This window comes from Odocoileus virginianus, chromosome 21, assembly GCF_023699985.2.
Source record: "Odocoileus virginianus isolate 20LAN1187 ecotype Illinois chromosome 21, Ovbor_1.2, whole genome shotgun sequence".
Lineage (NCBI taxonomy): Eukaryota > Metazoa > Chordata > Mammalia > Artiodactyla > Cervidae > Odocoileus > Odocoileus virginianus.
The window spans coordinates 32,770,595-32,787,963 of NC_069694.1; the positions used below are offsets into that span (position 1 = coordinate 32,770,595).

The 17,369-nt window shown below is 37.3% G+C and overlaps 1 protein-coding gene across 3 annotated transcripts in view; it reads left to right on the plus strand.

The window, feature by feature from the left end:
• GRID2 (glutamate ionotropic receptor delta type subunit 2) overlaps positions 1–17,369 on the plus strand; it is a 1,526,424-nt gene that overhangs the window by 1,224,760 nt on the left and 284,295 nt on the right. The window lies entirely within an intron of this gene.

Consider the following 17,369-nt stretch of genomic DNA (forward strand, 5'->3'; position numbering starts at 1 on the left):
CATACCTAGACCTTACAAAGAAATATGAGATAATTGTATTTAGCAGCTCTAATTATGAAATAAATGGCAACCCATTCCAGTATTCTTGCCTGGAGAATCCCATGGACAGAGGAGCCTGGCAGGCTATAGTCCATGGGGTCGCAAGAGTCGGACACGACTAAATCAACTTTGACATGGCAGAAGATGCCAAAAAGATGTAATAGACAACTGGCAGAAAATAACAATGTGTATGAATAAATGTGTCATTTAAGAACAGAGTGCTGTGACACATACAAAGCAGAGAAATAGTGGTGCATGCCAACAGATGCATCATGCTCGAAGAACTTGAATAAAGAACACATGTTGAGTTCTTAACCCCATTGGTCAGAAAATTACAGATTTAATACAAATCTTGGCTCTCAGATGGGTTAAAATCTTACCCGGTTAATATGCCATACCTTTATCAGTGTGGAAAACAGGAGGCTGGTCATCATTACCCATGTCAATGTGTCTGCTCTGGTTCGGGGTGACAATGTGGCATGACCTGTCTGCTTTATAAACATGAGTTCCTTTTGAAACAGTAACTCTAGATCTAGGAGTGTCATCCCACTGGAATAAATATATAAGTATCAAAAAATAAATAAATAAATCCATAATCCATTTTGAGTTTAGTTTTGTACTAGGTGTAAAGTTTACATTGAGGTTCACTTTTTGCCTTATGGATATTCATATGTCCAGGAGCTTTTGCTTAAAAAAAAAACTATCTTTCCTTTGTTGAAGTGCTTGTGCACCTTTGTAAAGAAAAATCAGTTGGCCTTCTGTGTGAATCTATTTCTGGGTTCCCTATCCTGTCCCATTGATCTATGTATCTATCCCTCTGCCAATAACATAGATTTGATTACTGTAGCTTGAAATTAAGGATAGGGATTTCTCTCACTCTTGGTTTTGTTTTTGTTTGGTTTTTTGGGAGGGGGGGAATTTTATTAGCTATTCTACTTCCTTTGCCTTTCTGTATTGATTTTAGAATAATTTTCTCTACACTAGCAGAAAAAGTAATACTAGAATTTTAGTAGGAATTGTAGTAAATCTGTATATCAGTTTGGGAACATATTCACATCTTTACTATGTTGAGTCTTCCAGTTTATTAATAAAGTATATCTTTCTGTTTATTTAGATTTTTTATTTCTTCTATCAGTATTTTGCAATCTATAGTATATCAGTCTTATATATGATAGAGTTAAATCTATTTCTTTTTATCCCAGTGATTATAAATGGTATTGGATTTTTAATTTCAGTTTTCACATATTTATTGCTAGTATAAAAATACAATTTTTACATGCTGATTTTATCTTGTGATCTTGCTGTTAGTTCCAGTGGTTCTAGGAGTTTTGGTAGTCTTTGAGATTTTTCTATGTAATCCTTCATGCCATTTATAAAACTGAACAGTTATGTCTTTTCCTTTCTCATCTGTATGCCATTTATTTCCTCTTGTTCCCTTTTCTGTGCTGATTAGAACTCTGGGTACTAGGTCAAATAATAGGGTTGACAGTGGACATCTCTAGATTGTTCTCCACCTTGGGAATTCATTGAGTCTGTCTTTCACTAATAGGGTTAAGGTTAACTGGAGGGTTTTTGTAGCTATTCTTTATTGGGTTGACGATATTCTTTTCTATCCCTAGTTTTCTATGTATTTTTATCATGTATGAGTGTTAGATGTCAAATGTTTTGTTTCCCATCAACTGATAGACTCAGATGATTTTTTCTTCTTTAGCCTGTTTGGCAGGTTATATCATTTGATTAGCAATCTATTTTCAAAGTGAGGTAGAGGCCAACTCTGTTTACCTCTATTTCTTCTCCACCTTTTTTTCCCCCTAATCTTGCTTTTTTCCTTAATTTTCTTCCCTCTATCAATAATGAGGCAGTAAAAGATCCTGACTTTCCCTGCCTGCAGCTTCACATCTTACTCTCTCTTCTTCTACCTCAACTATTGCTTCCCTCTATCCATTATCTTCTCATTCAAGTTTACCCTGAAGAGTGAAACATCCAGAAAGTGACCTTCTTCAATCCTTAAAATTAGCTCTAAGCCTCCATTGTTACCTCATGCTATCCAAATAAGGTTCAATTCCATTGGCAGAGCTTATTAAATTATTCAAAAGCTGATGAGTTTCTTTTTTGTCCACGGGCACCAATTGAGTTTCCCTGGTGGCTCAGGCGATAAAGAATCCACCTGCAATGTGGGAGACCTGGGTTTGATCCTAGGAAGATCCCCTGGAAAAGGGCATGGCAACCCACTCCAGTATTATTGCCTGGAGAATCCCCATGGACAGAGGAGCCTGGTGGGCTACAGTCCATGGATTGCAAAGAGTCAGACATAACTGAGCAACTAAGCACACACAGCACATCAATTAATCATTTCTCACACTTGTCCATGCCCCATTCAAGCCATAGCCTTGGAGGACATGTCATGCTTCTCTGGAGTTTCCATGCTGTTCCAACCTCCTGAAATGACCCAGAATTCTGTTCTCTTCTGGCATCTTTTGTTTGCTCAGGCAAAATTAGATATGTGTCTTCTCTTTGAAAGTGTACTTTCTTCAAATGCAAGGACTATTTTATATTCCTATTTATGCCCCTAATGCCTCATAGAGTCCCTGGCACAGAGTATTAATAAGAGTAGCTAACACTGATTGTTTTCTATGTGACACACTTTCCTAATGCTTCGTGTAGATTTTCTCATTTAATCCTCATAACATTCGCATGAGAGATATATTATTTTCATCTCCTTTTTGAAGATGACAAAACTAAAACCTGGGGTAGCAAACCCAGGCAATTGGCACTAGAACCTCTGTCTTCACCAGCGGGTCATATCCTCTGCAATTAGCAAATACACTAAATTTTTACTGAATGAAATAAATAAATAATATATTCATGAATACTTGAATGAATGAAAATCATCAGGATCATTATAAGTTTCTTTGAAAAATAGTTTTGCAGAGAAGAATTAATGGCTGAATTATATTTAGCCAAGTTAATTCCAGATATTTCTGAGTTACATGGTATCCTAGAAACAGGCACCAGAGACATCGATTTAAGTAAATTTGCATTTAAAATCTCTCCCACTTAGTAGCTGAATGATCTTGTCATTTTCCATAATAATTTTAAGCCTTATTTTCCCTAAGGGTAAGGAGAGAATGGGTTCAACTTCATAACTTCAGTATAAAGAATAAATGGGGGTGAAAAAGATATGAATAACAACACGATTCTCAGACACACACCTAGGATTTGCTTCCATTTTTCTACTTGTTCCCCAGAAGTTCATGCAGATTCCTTGGACTGTTCTTCCCTCCACTTCCATTTTTTGGGGTCCTAATAACTATTCTTTTTACCATTCTGCCCCCAGTTTCATACCCTGAATTATTTCTTTTACTTGGTTCAACTAAACCTCAAGTTTTCCCTATTGCTACTGTTATTGCTCTGACGCAGCTACCAACACCCTACCTTAAGAGTGTTGTCTTCCTGCCCTGCCCCCTAGTCCTCCAAGCCCCCAGAGGTAATAATAAACAAAACAAACAAACAAACAAAAAGACCACTATAAACAAGCCTCATCTGATCTTAAGCATAGATAAATACTTAGCCAAATGATTAGCTCTATTGTCTGATTAGCAATCACTTTAGCCTGATTAAGAATCAAGATTAAGCTGCTAATGATAGTGACTAACACTAAACCTGGGTCAGGATATCTACTTTTCAAGCAAGTTTTCTTTCTTCAATCAGTTCAGTTCATTCGCTATGGCATGTCCGACTCTTTGCAACCCCATGGACTTTTTTCTTTTTTAACTCATCTTTAATGACCCCCTCTTGTAAACTGTAGCTTGTATACCACTTCCTCTATGTAGATTTCCCACAAAGTTTTCATAACTAAATTTAGTGGCTCTCCTTTTTGAATGCCTTTACACTCTGAACAATATCTAGTCTTATACTGGAGTATTATTCGATTTGTTTTACCTTCCTTATTACGATATGTGTTCTCAAGGATGGTTTTATCACCTTTGTATTAATACAGTGCTTTATGTAGTACCTTATTGAGTACACAGTTGGCTATAAGTAAATATTCATTGCATGAATGAACCAGAAAGGAATTTCTCAGGCTCTGGCCTGAAACTATGGAACTCCATGACTTGTTTATATACCTCATAAAAAGTCAGAAAGAAGTATGGAAGTCATTTTTTGTCTTGTTATTCCAGGATAAAACAGGGAGCCTGAATGTATGTTCCCTCAGTTTCCATTGTCTCTCACCCACTTCAGTCTTCCTGTAGGAGGCTGTTTCTCAGCTCTCAGCAGGGAATTGCATACTTTATTAGGAACAACCAAATGCAAGGTGGCTGGAGTGAGCTGGGCCTGATTCATACTGCTTTTTATGTTTTGGTTTAGTACAGAATTGTATAGGCTTAGCTCTGAAGTGCACAGGCACTGCAGACAGAGCAAGACATTCATCTCCTGACTCTATATTGTTCAGTGTCGAAATGGCTTACTTGTCAAAGAACTTAAGTACTACAGGGATGGATGTGTTATAAGCACATAGCCATCTAGATGTTATAGACAGAGTTTTGTCTTTCTTTTTGGAAAACAAAAACAGAAACTCTCAGAAGCATACTATTCTTCTAAAGCCACTGAAAGTATGCATTTAATTAAAAATTGTCTCCCAATTTAATATTTGTGACTCTCAGAAACAAGGCTCTTTTAGCATTGTATAGACTCTGTTTACACTTAGCTCACTAAGATGAGAACTTTGCCTCACTCATAAGCTCCCATAACCTGTAAAGATGATCCCCTTCTTCTGGACAAGCTGAATCATTCTAAACAAGTCAAATCCTTCTCTAGTTCTCTCTCTCCAACCTTGGTCACCTAAAAACCACTAAGTCCTTAAGAATATAAATTCCTGTCTCTCCTCTATTTCTTGTTATTTTCCTTCATTATATGAAGTCAGCCTAATAATTAAGTTATATTTATCACATGTATGAGAATATGTTAAAACATTTATACTTGAGAGCAATGCATTTAGTCATTTTGGAGATGCCACTGTGTATGGGGCAGGCTTTTTTGAAGTTAGTGTAGAAAAGTTAGTGATGGACAAAAGTGACAGTGGACTATGCAGGCAGAGTTGTTTGTTCAGCAGAACACTGATGAAGAGGACTGGAGACCAACCTTTGAGTGTTCAAGTCTCTTTCCTGCTGTTAGGTAGGAAGGTAAGTTTTTAAACCACTTTGTACCTTAGTTTTCCATCTTTGAAAATGTGATCCATTCTTTCTCTCATTCCCCAAATATATGTCCTACAGTTTGAATTGTTATTTGCAGCGTCTTTTCAACTATAAATTTCTGTATCAACTATAAAATGAGCTATATTATTAAAGAAGGTCTGAGGAAAATGATTTTAAAATCTGTTTGCATAGATTACTTAATAAAAAGAAATCCTAGATTTAAAGGCAGAACTGAAAGGAAACTTTTTTTTTTTTTTTTTTTTTTACCATTTTTCTCATCCCATTTTTCTTGACCCACCTTTCTTTCCCATCATCCCAGCAATCCCAGTGTGCTGACCTCCACCCTCCACTAAATATCTATTTGACCCCATTAGTTCTCTGATCCTCTTAGCTCCTGCACAAGCTCCTGTCATCTGAAGATAGTCAATTTATTTTTAATGGCTTTCTCCTCCACCCCTACACACAAACACACACGTGCACACACTCACTACACACACCTCTACGATAGGCCCTATTTCTCCAACCCTGAATTTTTAGCCTAAGGGCAAGGTTGGAAATCACCAGATGCCCCAGATCATGGCAAGTTTCCAAGAAGGCAAAGAAAAAGATCTGCAGCCAGCTGGCTGGGCTGTTTTTTGGGGTTTTTTTTTTTTTTTTTTTTTTTTAATGACAATTGTTATTTTCTGAGAGGGATGCAGAACTCAACATTTGCTAATGAAAGGAGTATGGAAAGAAAATTTTAAAAATAGTTTGGATATTTGTAATCTAAGTGACTGTGAATAAGACCTGACTCTAAGCATTAGGATGTGCATTTTATATATGCTTTTAGTTGACATTTTTCAAGAAAGATATATACCTAATTGGGAACAGAGGATAATTTCTCTGGACAATTCCCCAAAAAATCTTTTTTGGAGAAATCCACAGACCTACTGTACTACAAAGAAGGAAAACATCTTTGATATTTAGGAGATTTTAAGTTATCAGTAGAAACTTGGCCCCCTGCTCTGTATTATGAAGAGCCAGGATTTTTGTTTTAGTAAGATTCATTAGACTCTTCACTGAAACAGTGACCTTTCACCTTATTTTGACAATAGCATATCATTGGGTCTTCAAATAGGCTGTTAAAGTAACCCTACTGTTATTTCTGATAAATTCTTCCTCTCTAGTTATTTCTTTCACTATGAATAATTTGATACTGTGATTAATGTTTTGAGCTCCTTAAAAGACCTTATAGGGAAAAAAATAACAAGTTACTATTAATTCTTCATTTGAATCCACACTGTATTTTATTTGGGTCATTGTTCTGTGTAGTAATATTGTGTATTATTGTGTCTTAGCTTGTTAGTAGCCCTATTGTGAGGTTCAATGTCATCCTTGGAGGGTATATTGAATAAAGTTTTTTCCATAAGTCCTTGCTGGCCCTGATTCTAATTATCATTTTTAGTGTTGATTTGAAGTATGGAATAGGGAGTAAACTTATTAAATATGCAGATTACTTTATATTGAGTAGGGGTGATTATTGACTAGAACCACACTACAGGAATTCATAAGGACCTTGACAAATTAAACAAGGTGATTAGAAGTGAGATGAAGTTTAATAGGGACAAATATATGATAATTCACACAGAGATGGAAAGAACAAACAGTGTATGTGTATGTGTGATTCTACAATAGTTCAAAATTGTGGGATATAAGCAGTTTCAGAGTGAATCATCTATCAATTATAAATTTGAAATGTAGCGTTGATGTTTATAAGGAAAATGACCAAAGTCACCTAGCAGTGTAAAAGTTGTTCAGGACTTTTAAACTACCATAATCTATTTATAAGATCCATAAATTATGCAAAAATTCCAATAGAGAAGAAAAAGATGGCTTAGTTAATTACAAAGCAAAAAAAGCCGGGGCGGGGGGGGGGGGGGGGGGTGGTGGTGGCAGTGAGGAGGAGTAATAGATCCTGGGAATAAAACAAAAGGGATTTAGTATTTAACTCAGCAAAGAGAAGGCTGAGGGTGAAAATGAAAAAGAAATGTTTTATTAAATAAAGAAATAGAGGTGTCCTAGAGGTGGTGAGTAACTACTGCCCATGGGACTGAGAACAAAATGAGAGGCTTATTTGAATAGGAGGGGGTTACGTTAGGCATGAGTAAGGACTGCCTGGTGTGAAATTTTCAAAGTCATAAAAATGCCTTAGGAAGAAAAATAAAGTCAGTTTTGGAGGCTGGCTTATGTGCCTTAAAGAACGTAATCAAATTATGTGATACCTCCAGGAATTCTCTCAACTCTCTGATGTTATGATTGTATAAGGATTCTTTCTTAACATCATTTAAAAATTTGTTGACCCTCAGGGAAATTCCTGGGAATTAGTCAAGTCCTTCCTGTATTCTCAATGATAGAGGAACATAAAAGTTTACCGTTCTAATACTGGTCTATTGGTTTATTTGAGGGTATTGTCCCAATGAATTTTATAATTAGCTGACCATCAGTAGTAAATATAATGAAATGCTGTCTGTACAAATTTAGGATAATTCCATATTTGTTCATATTGTCCTGTGTAAACAAATATTGCATCTTTTTCAATAATGTATAAGAAAGTACACAGGAAAATTGCAGAGTAATTGAATTCACAGGATATTGAGCTTTTTGCAACAGAGTTTTGCTTAATTAGTGTGTATATATGCATAGATGTGCATGTGTATAATAAAAGACTACTTTAACTAATAGGCCATTTAAAATAGAGAACAGGATCATAAACGATCATTCTGTCAACATGTGGAAAAATATAACGTCTGCCACATATCAGGATTCATGACATGACAAAATTAGTTCCTAGCTTATAATGTGGGACAACAAGTCAGGCAAGACGATCAGATTTTCAGATGACTGTCTTCTCACATTTATATAGCGTTGTCATTTTGGGGAGAGTTTCACCATCATCTTCATTAATTATTGCTTAACAGCCGCCAGAAGGACAGAGTGTTTCTTCCTCCCTCTGGGTTCTCTAAAATGACCTATCGTATCCAAGTCCAAATCAACCTCTGAAAGTGTCCAGGAAAATGCAGGCCTCCTAAGTGCAGGAAGATGTTCCATACTGAGTCTGTGACATCCCTCTAACTCAAATGCATCTATTTTACCTGAATTTCTAGCATTACCTGTGACCATCCTGTCTATACCATCTGGCAGATGGGGTGCTCCTGATTACTCTTTGGGGGGAAATATTCCTAAATCTCTCAGGAAAGACTTGAAAGGCATCTCCTGGGATATAGCCCTCCATGCCTAGTAATCCACACGGAGGGATGGTGTTTGGAAGGGGGCAATGTGCTCTGCATGACTACATCTACTTTTTGTAGACCAAGCACATTTGGGATTCTGATGGATGTTTAAATCGTTTTTTAAAAAATAAAAATCAAGTAAGTATTCTAAAGAAGTTCAGAGCACAAAAATCTGAAACTGTCTTTTATGTCATATGCCCTGCTGTACCACAGAAAGCTGGCAGTGTGGGCATGTGAAGGGTATAGGACAGCAGCGGGGAGGAGGGCAGAACAGAAGGACAGGAGAAGGGGGCACCACTCCAGCCTTATCCAAGCATCCCCACAGGGAGCCCTTCTCATCTGCTGCCCTCCTCTCTCCATCCTCAGTCCTTTTTGGTCCTCTTAGGGCTCCTCTAATAAAGCACCCTCTCCATCCAGGGGACGTCCCTTGGGTCCACCCTGCAGGGATCCTTCAAACCTGTTGGCCTCAGACTTTAGTCTTCAGCTTCTGTCTTGAGAAGGAAGACATGTTGGCACCATAAGAGTGTCAAGACCAGCTCGACAAGCAGGGTTTCCGAAAGCGCGATACGGCGAGAGAATGAGAAACGAGACACAAGAATTCAGAGAAAATCGAGGATCAGGAGACCAAGATGGCTCCAAGGTGAAGGTGCCGAAACTGAATCCCAGCCAGCTTTGTTATACTTTCAGCCGTGAATGAAAGAATATGTGGGGAGTTAAACTATAACTTGCGTGACCTTCAGGAGCAAAGAACAAAATGATCATTAACCATTGAGTAATTAGGAAACAGTAATCAATAACAAATCAGTAACCAAGACTAATATTCTTATATATAGATTTTCCACCAGATACGTAAAACATGTGACTCTGAGACGCCAGTTGAGAAACAGTCTGGGGTCGTTTTTCCGACCCCAGGATTATATATTGTTTTCAAAAGTATGAACTGTTCCCTCTGGACTTGTTCCAAGAGTCTCATGTCTTAAAGCATCCAGTTTATCAATAATTATAAATTTCTTTTGTGGCCCTTGCCGGGGCCTGCATTTCTTTTGTTCTTCCTTTATCCTACATGAACGGTAGAAAAGTGCAAACACATTCTCTCCACTAGAGACAACTGTGGTTGGGCTCTTCCTAAATTAATTGGTCTCATAAATTTTACTTTCTTAGGCTATATAATCTCACCTTCTATGAGAGAATTGTATTTCTGCCACTAGTATGACTTTGACCTTTTTAAAATAAGAAACCTAGCATCATTGGGCTAAAGAACATTCAACTCTTTCCTGAGCTGGCTTTCATTAAATAGCAGTTGCCCTCATTCACTTAAAATAGCTCCTCATTATGGACTGAGCCATCTGTAAACCAAATTTTCTTCTGACATCAGAGAGTGTTAGAGTCCCACTTAGCTCACCATTTACCCTTGATACCCTATGTCTCATCAGACTTCCTTTCCAAACTTGTATCTGAGGAGTTGGGAGAAATTCACTCGGAAGGAGCTACTAAGATACAGAATGTGGTTTCTCAAGTGACAATTGGGCCAACTGACAGATAGGACACTGGAAAGCCTTTCCATGTGTTTTTTCTGCTCTCCTATAAGTAGAGCATTCCTCTTCCCGAGAGATTTCTTCTTCTTTATGTAAATACTTAACCCTTGAAAGAAAGAAAAAATAACTCCAGTATTACCAGAGGGTTTCCCAGGTGGTGCTAGTGGTAAAGATCCTGCCTGCCAATGCAGGAGACATAAGAGAAGCAGGTTCCATCCCTGGGTCGGGAAGATCCCCTGGAGGAGGAAATGGCAACCCACTTCAGTATTCTTGCCTGGAGAATCCCATGGACAGAGGAGCCTGGAGGAGTACAATCCATAGGGTCGCAAAGAGTCAGACAGGACTGAGTGACTGAGGATGCCCATGACCACACATTACCAAAGGTGACTGTTCTTTGTTCTGGTCTGTATCTCTTCTTTTGGAGAAGGCAATGGCACCCCACTCCAGTACTCTTGCCTGAAAAATCCCATGGACGGAGGAGCCTGGTGGGCTGCAGTCCATCGGGTCGCTAGGAGTCGGACATGACTGAGCGACTTCACTTTCACTTTTCACTTTCACACATTGGAGCAGGAAACAGCAACCCACCCCAGTGTTCTTGCCTGGAGAATCCCAGGGACGGGGGAGCCTGGGGGGCTGCCGTCTATGGGATCGCACAGAGTCGGACACGACTGAAGCGACTTAGCAGCAGCAGCAGCAGCATCTCTTCTTTAGCTCCTAAAACCATAGCTTCTTTTATATATTTTTTTATTATTTCCTTTCGCAGAGTTAGTTGACCAGTTTTCTTCATCGTTTCAGTTTCTTTCTGATATCTTAATCAGAAATCATTCATCGCATCTACCACTAAATTGTCAGATCTGTTTCCACACTACTTAAATAAGTATTTGTCTCAAGAATAGACATTCCAGCTTGTACTGGATCCCTTGTCTGCCAGAATCTTGGACTATACCTCAGCTTTTTCTGATATTTTGTTTCAGTACTATTTGTTTAAATTTTCTTTTTATTTGTCTTGCCTCTGAATTCATTTATAGCAAAACATCTTGTCACACAACTCACTGGTGGTCCAATAAAGCTTTTGCATCTGATTGTAATACAGAAAGGCTTTCTAAAGTTCTCTTTCATAAAGTTTTGTTTTCTAAATAAAGTTTTTTCTTTTTAACTACACAGTACTTTTGGCCACCATTAATCACCCACAGAATGGCTGGTAATATATAGTAAAAATTCCATTTTTATGCAACACTGGTTTAATGGGAATGCTGGCTGTCCAAGATGAAAGCAAGTTTCCTAGTAAAGAAATGTAGCCAAAACAAATGAACCTCATTGATTGCTGTTTTCCAGACCCTGGGCTAGGTTCTGAGTTTCAAAAGATAGATAAAAAACAAATAAATAACATTAAAAATAAAAAATCTCATGAGAATCAGTAACATGTATTCTAATGAGGTAAACAATGAAGTAAAATTTCAAAACACAATGCCAAGATGTGAACATATTTTAAGTATTAGAAGAGCACAGAAGAGACATCAGAATTTGATCTTGAAAGGAAGAAATTCACCAAGAAGAGCAAACATGCTGGGAAAACATCTACCAAGCAAGGAATGGTGAAATAGTTTGTTTGCCCTGTAATGTGAATATGAATGAGGCAAAAGGTTATTTCTGAAAATGGGGAAAAAAGTTTTTAGGGCAAATTTTTGAAGGATCTTGAATGCTGTGGAGTTTGAACCATTTTCTAAGGGCAGTGGGTTATAAAGGAAGTGTTTAAATAAGGCAGAGGTAGGATCAGGTTTGCATATCAGAAAGAACACTGTTAGCTGTGAAGGTTGGATTAGAAGTAGGTGGGAGTAGAGATAGGGGAAAAGCTTAGAAATAATTTTCAAGGTAGAAATGATGAGGGTACTGTCAATGGGAAGGCAAAGGTAAGATTTAGGAGGTAAAATTTACAAAACTTGATGAGAAGTTAGAATGAGGCGTTAGAGAGAAAGGCCACAGGTGAGAAAGAGCTTTAGCTGAGAATAAGTCTATTGATGGGAAAAATAAAAACATGGCAATTCTTGAAATCATAATAGAGGACAAACTAACAGTAATAATAGTAATAATAACTGCAAGGATCAGTAATTGAGCACTTAAAGAGTAGGTTTTAAGGTAAGTATCTTGTATCAAAATCTACTACAAACCTCCAGATATTTTATTATAAAATTATTATTTCTCCTATTTAACAGGGAAAGGAATTGCAATTTGGAGAGTTTTAATTTGCTCGAGGATTGACACTTCAATCTTTATATCTTCAGAACCTGTTTTTTAGAAGCTGAGAGGTTGCCCAGTGCAGAGGTCGGCAGTACCTCTCAGTGGTAGGCCTGCCTTACCTGACCACCTCAGTCTAGTTTCCAACTCTTTTTTCTGCTTCTTGTGTCTCAGCATCACTAATGTTCACTTGGCAGACCCTCTCTTACGGCGTGTAGTTGTTCTTTAAGTTGTTAAATTTTGGAGCACTTTTCCTGCTTGGAAAACCTGCCTCCGTACCCTGCCAACGACGGCGCTCAGGCACTGCAACCAATGAAGCACAGTAGGCACCAGTGGGCTCTAAGTGGTTGCTACCCTGGGCCCTTGGCGCTACAATAAAATCTGTCCTTTGGCAGATGCTGAAATTACCATCCAGAGGAGAAAACTGGGGAGAGTGTGTGGGAAGGAAAGCCTGAGCTGAGCTGGAGGACACTTTTAATGTATATTTCTCTTCGGCTCTCGGCCCCTTGCCTGAAGCATCCAGCGCCTATCCTATCAACCATTTTTCTCTTCCTGAAGAAAAATCCTTCTAATGGGATAACTTGAGTTGAGTGCTCCATTACATTACAAATATTAGACTTAAAATTCCCCAGAACTGGCGCTGGCAGCTCACTCTTGTCATTTGTTGGTGAGCATTCCACACAACAAGGCTCAAATGTGAAACAGAAAAAAGAGAGAAAGAAAGAAAGGGAGAGAGAAAGAGAGGGAAGGAGGGGGAAGGGAGAAAGAAGGAAAGAGAGAGAGAGAAAGGGAGAAGAGATGTAAAAGAAAGGCCTATGAGAGTTATTTTAAAGTTTATATGGTAAGAACTATTCTCCTATTGAAAGAAAATAGGTATAAATGTGAGTGAAAGTACATGGCAGTGGGGATGGACATTAGATTTTTAACTAATTGACAGCTTAAAAAATCTAAGCAGCAACACATTCATTATAATTGCACTGACAAAGTCATGTAAATGTCACAAAGAATTTGCCATGAAAAAAATTATGACCATTTAGTATCCTAACTTCATACATTCTTATACTTGGAAAAGTGATGAGACATTAACTCAACTCTAATTCATGAATCTCCTTGTTAGTAGTTGTCCTCCTGCCACACACACCAAAAAAAAAGTCCATTAGAAATCATTAAATAGTGCATTATAAGGTGAGGAATTATTATAATAATAGTCTTTGTATGAAAACAATAGATAGCTTGATCAAATACTGATGTGACATGTCCTAAAATCATCACTTTTTGAGGACGCTGTTACTCTCCCCATTTATAGATGAGGAAAGTAAGGTTAACAGGGGTACTTAACATCACACGGCTTACTAATAAGAGACCTGCTTGACTTTAAAATCTAACTTACCCAATATCAAAGCTACTGCTATCAGATATAGCTAATATCAGATTATCACATGTATCAAAATTAATTTTCAATGCTTGAAAGGTTTTAAGTATTTTTCTTCCCGTGGAAAGAGTTTGTAATCAGCCTGGATCCACCCAAATACCTAAAATTTAATTTCACAGAAGTGCCCTAAATTACAGTTTCTTAACATTTGTAATGTTCTTGTAAGTAACTAAATACCACCTACCTATCAGACAGTACTGTTTTAGTATAGAACATGGGTATATTAAATAAAAGAAAAATTTCAGTAAGATGTTGAGAAAATAAGGCTGATTAGACTGGAGAAACATTTGCTTTCTTTTATATGCATAGCTGTGGACACTCATTTTTACTGTGTCTCTGAGTTGGGGTGTGGGGCTGGGAGAGGAGGGCTCAGGGCTCACGGATTCGCAGAGTGATTGCGGAGTTTTGTGTGTGTTTCGGCTTCCCACGTGGCTCGGCAGTAAAGAATCTGCTTGCAATGCAGGAGACCTGGGTTGGATTCCTGGGTTGGAAAGATCCTCTGGAGAAGTAAATAGCAACCCACTCCAGTATTCTTGCCTGGAGAATCCCATGGACAGAGGAGTCGAGTGGTCTACAGTCCATGGGGGCACGACTGAGCACCCACAGCACAGCATGTGCATGCATCTGGGTTTTGTGTGGTTAGGTGGAAAGACAGAATATATCAGTATGAGTGTATTCACAGCTAACTCTTCTCTGAAATGCTCTAGATTTTCCCGTTTCTTCTGTGTCCTGGGTAAACGTTGCCAGTTGTTAGAAAAGAAATGTCAATATTTGCCAAGGTAAATTAATCTATGTGTTAGGTGCTTATGAACTATTTTATAATTGTATAGAATTTTAAAACAATGATTTTGCATGTCTAAATAATATCTACTCAGATGTTGACCTTAAGATATAATGGTTTCGAGGATTACCACTTGTGAAATAACCTACTTAATTTGTTTAGGGCCTCATAATATAGACCATAGCATTTCTGCTGATCTAAAATCTTATGAGCATGAAAATAACAAAATTACTACTTATAATAGGTCCTGTCTTTCTCTGTTGGGCTCCTAAAACAACTTTCTTTTTCTGTGATAAGCTATTTGTGTTCACTTCATTTTGCTTCATTTTATTTTTGTCACCTTTGGTGTGCTATCTTGGTGTACTATGATGGAACGACACTGAATCAGACAAGCTGTAATTTTTATTGCAGGCATATCTCATGGCACATTTATAAGCTGAACTTGATATTAGAAATGAAGCTAGAGGGAACATGCCTTTGTTCTAAGTTACAAAATGTTCTGCTATTCTGAATTTGAAATATGTTGAAAATAAACTGCCTCTTTCTGACATCAAGAACGTCACATAGGAAACCTATCAAGATGTTGCTTTAAGATTTCTGAGTGTATAAAACAGTTTGCCAGCTAAGAACCTGTATTATAATTCTATATTCACATTTAAAGCTAATATTCAAAGTGATACCATGGCACAAAAATTTGCTTGTATTAAAGATCCAAGCAGTTGGTTTCAATTTTCTTTTCATGGAAAGCTAAGAAGGAGCATTAATTTATTTAACAGTATTTTACTAGTATGACTATTTGAGCAAACCAGTTACATATTTAGATATAGGCATAAACATTTTTTTCACCAATACGCTATGATCTTGCCAAGCGGAAACCTTTGGAAAGTTATGATCGAGATCGATTGCCAGAAACTATGGGGCAGAAAGTGGCCAATCATATCCAGGGAGGGTTTCTGGTGAATCCTAACATGGCTTTCTCTAGTCCTAACATTACCTTCAGGTTCTAGAAAGCTCAGGCTGGGTATAACTACCTAACTTTGCTCTTCCATTTGTAGATACTGAATGAATGAAATCTGCTATCATAATCTTTATTGACAAGTTTCATTTCTTCCCCCTGTGTAACCAGTTTAAAGCACATCACTATACATTGGGAAATATGTTAGAATGTTAGTTTTGAATATAGTTTTACTTCTACTACTAGAAACAGTAGTAAATAAGAAATAAACTGTTCTTTTGAAACAAAATTCTTATTGCTATACTAGTACTAAGGTAATTTATGGTACGTTCCAGCAGCAGAGGCCCTGTCACTCTTAACTGTGGGCAACTCACTTTTATTCTTGCTTCTGCCCTCAATTATTTATCTATATTGTCACTTTTTCTTTTACAAATGCAGAATTATCTCAATAATTGTAGGATATTCCAGAAAATTCTCCCCTTCAAATAGTCAGTTTTACTTTCTTTATTTTACCTCCTTCAAGGAATGAGCAAGCAAAGGAATCTGTTCTTACTTCCCCTTGCTGCAGCAGGGTCCCCAATAAAGCTTTGTTTGCAAAAAGAAAAAACAATAGTAATTTTTAAATTCATCTTTTTATGAGGCAGAAGTGTAGAGCAAAAAGGAATTACCATAGTTTCTCTCATTTCCATAGAGTAGATGATACACATCAACAACGTAAAACTCAATAAAATGCAGGCTAAATTTTGCTGAAAGTTACCATTAAAAACCGGCACAAATATTCCTTTAACAAACATGGCCCATAATGTATTGTTTGCAACACAATTTTGCACATGATGAAAATTTGTGACCTGCAAGGGTATTCCCAATACTCTTACCCAATGCTAGTGTTGCTTGCAAAGACCCCCAGGAAATCATTAGCAAACTCCATCTAGAAACAGACCAAAAGGTCAGAGGTATACATAATATGACATTCATGGCCCATGGTTTTATAGGGCTGTGGGTATTTGTTCTTGTTCAAAATATGGTATAGTGCTTCAAAGCATCTGCTCCCATTCTTAGAGGTTAGTGAATTTGAAGCATGCCAGCATCTAATTTTAAACAGTATGCTGAAGACACATATTTGTTCTTAAATGTCAGTCATTAGAGTGGGGTGCCTACACAAATTCAGTGAGTTCCAGTGAAGTGGTAATTGGTTCTCCAAGTTAGAAAGTATAAGTGTCTTATTAGAAACTCAAATATAAGGAAATTGACCATCAATTTAGAGACGAATAACCTGGGACAAGTAGATACCATCTGTAACTTAAAGATTGATTTGAAAATCCTGGAACATTATTCTGTAAAAGAGAAAGCTAAAAACATATTCAGCTTTGCAGAAGCATGAAATTTACTCTATTTTAATACAAATAGAAATCTCTCTCTCTCACATACACACACACACACACTTAAAGCAAATCTAGCAAAAATAAATAAATAAATATAGAGATACAAGTCAGCATCTTGCAGTAGAAATATGGTTTTCGGAGCTGGTCAGATCTACATTTGAATTCTGTCTTTATCCTTCAGTGGCCGTGCCACACTTAGCTAATCCTCTATTCCCTGTACCTAAGTTTTCTGGTCTATAAAATAGGTGAAATAGTTCTGAACATGTGGCATTGCTGTAAGGATAATGTATGCCAACTGCATAGCATATATGGAGTAGTCACTCAATAAGTAATGACTATTACAAATACTAGTTTTTAAGTATACACCTACCCAAACATGTTGTTTATACAAAATGTAATTATTTTATAAAAATGTTGAAGCCTCGTCACCTAAAAGAACATAAGCTTAAAGCTTGCAACATACTGAAATTTTAAAAAACTATATGATTATATAGCAATATAATTTCATGTTTCTTTGCTTTGATAGCGATTGCTTGATTTTTTTTT